Source organism: Petaurus breviceps, unplaced genomic scaffold (assembly GCF_028583685.1).
Source record: "Petaurus breviceps papuanus isolate PSGF00001 unplaced genomic scaffold, PetGlider_PUasm1.0 373, whole genome shotgun sequence".
Taxonomy (NCBI): Eukaryota; Metazoa; Chordata; class Mammalia; order Diprotodontia; family Petauridae; genus Petaurus; species Petaurus breviceps.
The window spans coordinates 2,927,736-2,936,337 of NW_027186299.1; positions in this window are offsets into that span (position 1 = coordinate 2,927,736).

Sequence of the window (8,602 nt, forward strand, 5' to 3'; positions counted from 1 at the left end):
TAAACCAGAGGCCCTGGGTCTGGCCAATGCAGCAGAGGGGGCCTGTAGCTGACCTCAGCTTTCTCTGTGAGATTTGTGGAACTTAAAACCAATAGAAAGAACCATCTTGATTCCATTTCAAAGTTTTCTATTTCTTGCTTGTTTGCAAGGGCTAGAGGTGAAGAAGAAAGTAGGTTGGATTCTTTTTGGGGGGGGAGGGTGGAAGAAGAGGAGCTGTTTGAAGACCCTGAGCTAACTTCTTTCACTCTGATTCCCCTGAAGTTTAGGGCCTGGGGTTCTTTGGGAGCCACCAGGGGCAATGGTGCCCCAATAAAAGCAGGCCTGCTTTAGGTCTGTCCTTATCACCCATAGCCGGCCAGGGCCTCCATTTCTATCACTCCAGCCAGCTCCCCATTCGCACAGGACCTTGTCTCTGGGCTCCTAACCCCATCCCATGCTGGTCTATTATGAATTCCTTCAGAGCAAAAGAGGAAAAAAAAGAAACAGTTTTGTGTATTTTGAGAAGTCAGAGGCTGGTTTTATATGTTCCTCTCCTCTGAGAGAAAGCATATTGCCTGCTTCCTTGTGGAACGTTCTCTGGGCAGCAGCCCCAGGCTGCTCCCTGCTCAGCCTCCTCCGGCTGGGCTGGGCCCTGGGCCACCTCGGACCCTGCCTGGGAGAGCTGCCGCAGTCAGCTGAGTTTCATTTCCTTTGCTCAGTGTATATACGCACTGTTAGTGCTTAAACGGAATTCAGATCAATTAAGCTAATGTTGTTTGACATGGCGTTTCTCCGTCCAAGATCAATATCCCTGCATCTGACAGGCTGATTTTGGAGGCCAGGATGTTTATTATTCTTAGAGCTTACCTATAGACCTGGCTTTTGTCTCTCATGATAGAAACCAGCTCTTCCTTGCATACTGTGGGCCAGGGCGTGACAGGGCTCACATTTTCTGGGCCAGATTTCTAATTGTAAGAGCATGCCTCTTCTTTGAGGCCACACGTGATGCCTCTTCCTTTTGTTTCTTTATTCCTTTTAGGATCAGATTCCCTCCAGAATCCGAGTCCCTGGACGAGGGTAAGGCGGCAGCCAGCAGGACCCAGGTCTGGGCCACGCCTTTTCCAAAATAGCCGCATTGCTCCTTATGACAGGCATCATGGGATGGTCCAGGCACCATGAAGTGAGTCAGGATGTGGACCATCAGGAAGCCCCTGACCTCCTGGGGGAGGCCTCCTGCATCTCAGCCTGCTCTCCTCTCAGATGAAATGTCCCTTCCTGCTGTGACATTCTCTGTTCCCGCGCCTCTCCTAGCTCTGACACCCATTCTAACATTTAGAAATGTGCTTGTATTGTCAGGTTCTCTCTGGCTCTGACATTCTGGGCTCTAGGTCCTTCCCAGTTCCAACATCCTTTGTTCTAAGTGACTGAGTCCTTTCTAGAGCTGATAACCCCTGTTTTACATTCCAAGGGTCTTCTGAACTCCCACAGCCCAGTTCTCTCCATTTCACTGCAACCATGGCTTCCAGGCTAGAGAGCTGTGAATCAGAGCAGAGTGCCAGGGTGTGAGGGTCTCAGTGTGGGAATGAGGGGGTCTCTGCACTATGCTTCCCTTTCTGTAAAGGGAGAGGGCTCTGCCATTTGCCTCTCAGGTCCTGGGAGCCCAGAACATCTGTGTTCCTGGCTGTCGCATCCTTGCTGCCTCTAGGGCCATAGCCTGTTTCTAGAGCCCTCAGGGCTTTAGCATTCTAAGGTCTTGGGTGACAGAGGCCTCTTTGCTCCTCCTCCCACCTCCAGGCTTTTGTACTGACCTGTCCCTATGCCTAGAGTGCCACCCCCTCTCCCTCTGCCCCTCAGCATCCTTGCTCCTGCAGCATCCTCTGGAGGGATCTCCCCCAGGAGATGCTGAAGGCTCCTTCATGAGGTTACCTCTACATTCCCCTGGGGGGGTGTCTTCCAGGGACCAATTTATGTACTTGTTGTCTCCCCCAGTAGAAAGCACATTCCCCGAGGGCAGGGACTTGTGACCTGGCCTTTCCGAAGTCTGGCACAGAGTCAACACTGCAGAAAAACCTGTTGATTGACTGACTGATGGGCCACCTCCCCTGACATTTGCTCAAAGGCCATGCTGGGTTTTTCTCATGAGTTCTTTCCCCTCGACCAAGCCTGGGCCGTGCCCTCTGCCATATCTTTGCCCTGCTGTTGGCTCACATCAATCTTGTTCATATTTGGCCTGGCCCTTGTCCAGAACAGACCTGGGCTCTGGGAGAAGCCCGAGGACCATTCATCAACTTAACAGTGGAGGGAACGGTGATCTGCACAGGAGTATCACCGCCCGAGTCAGTCGGAGGGCTCTGAGCGATCGCCTAATTGCCATACTCTGGGCTGTGCCCCCCTAATTGCCCTTCCTTGATAACTGTGCCTGGGCACTCTTTCCCTCTTCCTTACGTGGAAAGGAGACTGAGGAGAGAAGCAGGCACCGACGGCTGCTGTGCACCTTGCTTTCTGATGCAAATATTCTCTTTAAATTATTAGGAGAGGAAATGGTATGAGCTGGCACCTCACAGCGCTTAACCAGACCAGAAATGCTTCTGCTTTTATTTGGCCAATGAGTTCAGGGAAATTGGAACTTAGTGAAATCCGAGCCCCCCTCCCTGGCCCACTGGCCAACGCAGCTCCATCGATGGGCCCTGGTTCTGGAAAGAGGGAGGGCCCTCTCTCTGCCTGCCTTCATGTTCTCTGGGCCTTGACCCAAAGCAGCCGCAGAAACAGCATCACAGCTCAGAGATGGGAAAAGAACAACAGGCAGCGTTGGCATAGCCCTTTAAGGTTGGCCGAGGGAAGAGATCGATACAGACCTGTATGCCAGGGCTATCCTCATTTTACAAATGAGGAAACTGAGGCAGACAGGTGAAGGGACTTGCTCACGGTCACGCAGCTAGGTCAGGATAGTCTCAGGTCTTTGCGACCCCCAGACTAACACTTCTTCCCCTGGCCCTCATTGTCAAGTCGTAGGTCCACAGAATTTGGAAGGGGCGGCAGAGGCCCTCTAGGAGGGCAAGGCCACCTTTGCTCAGGGCAGCCCATTCTACTTGGTTATTCCTCATTTTCAGGAAGTTCCTTCCCACCAAAATTAAGTCCAAACTTTCCTCTAGCAGCTCCCCCTGCCTAGTCTTCTCCACTGCTCCTGGTTTTACCCTCTGGACCCAAACAGAACAAATCTGAATCCTCTTCCCTTGAGGAAGACAGTCCTTTAAAGACTCTCCTCTCATCTCCAGACAGGCTCTGGAAAGCTTGGTTCTTTGTGACCAAAGTAACGATGGCTAAGTCCATTGAGATGAGAGTCCCTCTGTTCACCCCTTTATAAACTGGCATCATCACAGCTATGCAACTGGCCTTCCAAGGCCCTTTCCCAGAATGTAGGCTCTAATGTGTTCTAGACCTGGGAGGTTCCATTATCATCCCAAAGGGACTCTAGAACACAGAAGACAAAGGTAAGACTTCCATGGTCTTCGGGGTGTTCTCTCTGGGGGTTTATGGGCAAACCCAGACACAAAGTGTGTAGGGAGGGAAGACAAGAAGGGATGGCCTTCTGCATCCATGGGGGAGCCTCCTGCATTGATGTGGAGAAGATTTAGAGCCTTTGAACAATGAGGGTGACACCAAAGGGTCTCTTGGCATGCCAAGCATTCCCAGGTTGTCAGACCTGGAACGGCTTATCTGATCCTCCAATGTTATATGAGGCTGAGAAGGGGAGAGTCCTGGCTTGGCAGGACCCCAGCATCACAGAATGGGAGGGTTGGAAGTGACCATCTCATCCAGCCAATACATGGCATAAATCCTTGCTCTACCAGCCCCAAAAAGTGAACCATCCAGCTCCTGACCAAAGACATCCAAAGAGGGGGGCTCAGTGCTGCTCTGGATCACCCCTTCCACTTTGGATGGCTCTGAGTCTTGGGAAAATCCTATTCTGCCTCTCCAAAACCTCCCCCACCCCTGTCCTTTGGGTGCTGCCCTCTGCAGCCAAAAAGAATACAGTGATTCCACATAAAACCCCTTCAGATACGTGGTTTCCTTTCTGATTCTTCCCTTCTCCAGGATAAGACATCTCAGCTTCCTTCAAACAATCCTGGTCTACATATCCTGACCATCTTTCACAGGAATAGCCTGGGACACTTTATCAAGCAGTGTGGCACAATCTCAGGACATTTTATCTCTAGACCCCACCCTAATGGATCCTTGCTGTGACCCTGCCAGCAAAAGAAATGGCCTGTAAGAAACTGGCCAAAAGGTGGTGCCCAAGTGGGGTCAGAGTTCAGGAAATATCCAGACTTTGAAAGTCTTCCTAACCTTCCTCAAATTCACCTGTCCTTGAAAATAAAAAAAAAAAAAGTGGGAATGAAAGTCAGCATATTGAGCAGTTACTAGGGGCCAGCCCTTTCCTGGGCATGGACATAAAAAGATGAGCAATCAAAAGAGTTTCTGCTCTCACAGAGGCTGCACTCCAATGGGCAAGGGTGCCCGCGCATAAAGAGAAAAAGTGTTCGGAGCTGCAGGGACAAGGGAACAGGGAAACTCACCTGACGCGGCGGCGCAGGATCTAGGCTTGGGGGTAAGGAGGTGAGAATGAGGAGTGGATTAATGTTTCTTTTCTGGGAGCAGCAGCAAAATGTATTTGATCATGGTTGTAGGACTGAAAAAGGGGCTAGGGGAAGGAGTGGGTTATGCTGTGATATCATTGCTTTGGGGAACTTTGGTAGAGAAAACTTCCTCTACCAAGTACATTCAACTTATATCCTCAGTGCCTGAGGCATTGAGGTATTAAGGGACTGGCCTTGGAAGCTGGACAAGGACCCTGGCAGATACAGACACCAGCAAAGTATTCACTAACGATGCTTGGAGGAAAAACTAAACAAGGTACAGGTATAGACAATAAGGCCAAATGGCAAGGATCTCAACGTACCTCTCTCAGAACTAGACTAATCTAACCCAGAATAAGCAAGAAAGAAATTAAGGGTGTGAATTGAATTTTAGAAAAGTCACATATGATAGATCTTTGACTGTTTTGAATGGAAACAGAAAGGAACTTATACACACAAAATACATACATACAAATGTCTATATATGTGTATATGTTTATATGTATTTCTCAGCTGGGCATGAAACCTTTATAAAAATCAGTCATGTATCAGGTAATTAAAAATATCACAGACAAATGGAGAAAAGCAGAAATACCAAACACATCTTTTATTGATCACAATGCAATAAAATTATTTTATGGACGCTAAGGTCCATTATGGAAAAGATTAATTACTTGAGATTCAATAGCTTAAACCCAAAGAATTGGTAGGTCAAAGAAGGAGTTACAGAAATGATAGATAATTTCATTGAAGTTAATGACAACAACAAAACCCATGCCAAAATTTGTGGCACTTAACTAAAGCAAGTCACTGGAAAATTTAGATCTTTAAGTGCTTAATCAAAAGGACTATTGGATCAATACATTATGTATGCAAATACAAAAAAAGATAGACAAAAATCTTTTGAAAATTAAACACCAAATTAGAAATACCGAAAATAAAAGGATAAATTAATGAACTTGAAAGCTTAAAATGAAATTAATAAAAGTGGAGATATTTTAAGGAAAATTGAAAAAAAAATAAAACAGGTCAACCATTAGATAATTTTATTTAAAAAAATGGAAATGGAAAATCAAATGACAGGTATAAAAAATTAAGAGGAATTTGCAACAAATAAAAAGGAATAAACGAACTTGAGATTATTTTGCCCATCTAAATCTATGATGTGCCAATAAAAATGATTATTTACAAAAATATAAAATGTCCAGATTAACACAACAAGAAATACAGGGCTCAAATTGCCCAGTCTCAGAAAAAAAAATAAAATTGACAAAGTCATAAATGAATTCTCAGAGAAAAAACAAAACCCCCAAACCATTGTTTTTATAATTGAATTCTTTCAAAAATTCAGAGAATAATTAATTCCAATATTATACAAACTGTTTTTAAAAAAATAGAAAAAGAAGAGCTCCTACTAAATTCCTCCTGTATGGTCTTGATACCCAAACCAAGGATTGTACAAACCAAGAAAGAAAGCTATAGGGCAATTTCTATAATGAATATTAATAGAAACATTTAAAATAAAATGTTAGAGATTACAGTAATATGTAAAAATGATTAGAAACTATGAGTTGGGGTTCATGCCAGGAATGCAGTATTGATACAAAATTGGTAAAACTGCCAGTATAATTGACCATGATAGTAACAAAAGCCACAAAAATGATACTAACATAGCAATAAGCAAAGAGAAAGCTTTTGACAAATTACAATTTCCATTTGTTAGAAGCCAATTGCAACATTAGAAAAGATGGGGATCAATGATTATTTCCTTAATACAATAAGCAGCCTTTTTTCAAGCCAGAGATGGTGTTTTACCAAAATGCAAATAACGTAGAGATCTTTCTAATAAGATTGGGTTAAAGGAAGAATACCCATTGTCACCAGTTGATTTATTAGAGCCTTAAGAATGTCAGCTCTAGCACTGGGATAAAAAAAGGAAATTGAGGGAATAATCATAGGCAAAGAGGAAACAGAATTATTGCTTTTTGTAGATGACAAGATACTTTACTTAGAAAACCCCAGAGCATTGACTAAAATTAGTTTTGAAACAATTTCAGAAAAGTTGCAGGATATAAGATAAATTCACATAAATCATAAGCATTTTTGTATATTAGCAACATAGAGCAGGAAGAAAGAGAAAGAAATATTTCATTAAAAATAACCTGAGATGTAGAAAATATCTGGGAACTTACTTACCAAGATGCACATAAGAACTATATGAATATAATTATAAAAGACTCTTTATATAAATAAAGACAGACTTAAATAATTAGAGAAAAATGAATTGCTCATAGGTGGTTGAGCCAATATGACAAAAATAACAATACTAGCTAAATTAATTTACATATTCAATGTCATGTCAATTAAACTTCTAAAGAATTATTTTATGGCACAACAGAGAGAGAGGAAATGAAATTCATCTGGAGGAACAAAAAGTCAAGAATCTCAAGGGAGATAATGAAGGGAAAGTGGGAAGGGAGTGGCCCTAACAGTACTAGATCTCAGACTATCCAGGATGTTACAAACCCATCTCAGTGTAGTTTTAAGCTTTTGAAAGTACAAGACAGTAGTACAAAGTAATAATCATCAAAACAATTTTGTGCTAGTTAAAAAAAGGAAGAGGCTGATCAGTAGAACAGATTAAGTACAGAAAATGCTGATACTTGTCTCCAATTAACCTAAAGGACCGACCCTGCTACTGGGATATTATTCACTGACTTTCAAAAACTGCTGGGAAAATTAGGTTTGAACATACATGTTACACCATATGCCAAGTGGATACACGACTCAAATACATAAGATCACATCACATAAAAATTAGAAGAGCGAAGAAAAAAATCATGTTTGAATCTCTAAATAGTGGAAAATTTTGAGACCAGTAGAAGGAGAGAGGATGAGAAGAAAAGGAAAGTCATGGTTACATATTTTTTTAAAGGCGTTGTACAAATAAAATCAATGTAATTAAGATTAGAAAGAAATAGTTAACTAGGAAAAATCATGTAGCAAATATCTCTGAAAAAGGGTTTCATTCCCATAATATGTAAGCAAGTGATTAAAATTTCTTAGAATAAGAACATTTCCCAAGTTGATATGAATAACAAAGAATATGAACAGACAGTTCTCAAGGGAAGAAATCCAGGCTATCATGTCATATTCTGTGAGAAAATGCCCCGAATTACTCAGAATGAAAGAAATTAAAATTAAAGCAATTCTGAAATTCCACCTCACCCCCATCAAACTGATGAAACTGAGAAAAAGAAAATGACAAATGGTGAAGGGGCTGTGGGAAAACAGACATACTAATGCCCGATTAATGGAGCTGAGAAATAATCATTCTGGATTTCAGTTTGGAATTATGTCCCCAACATGACTAAGCTGTACTTGTCCTTTAACCTAACAATACCTCTACTAGACCTGTACCCCACAGATATAGAAGAGAGAAAGAACTCATATGTTAAAAAAATATTCCAGTAGATTTTTGTATGTTAGCAAAGAGCTAGAAACAGGGTTTCTATTCCCATTAACTGGGAAAAGACTAAATAAACCAAAGTGTATGGATATAATGGGATATTGTAGTGCTATCCAAAGTTAGGAAGGGGATGGTTTCAGAGAAACCTGCGAACATTTGCATGAACTAATGCAGACGGAAGTGAGAAGAACCAGGGAAATAATTAATCTTTTAACAATAATGTAAAAGTGAACAAGTTTGAAAGATATTTTTAAAGATTAATTATGCATATTTGTTACCAGGTTTTCTCCTACCCCCTCCATTTTCAATAGAGGAAGGTGTGGAGAAGGGAGAAATAAATGCTTATTAATGTAAAAAAAAAAGATAATTTAAAAGAAGAATCTTCTTGCCAAGGTCTCCAAAATGTCATTTTCTCTGTCTCTCTGTCTTTCTGTCTCTGTCTCTGTCTCTCTGTCTCTCTGTCTCTCTCTGTCTCTCTCTGTCTCTCTGTCTCTCTGTCTCTCTCTCTCTCTCTCTC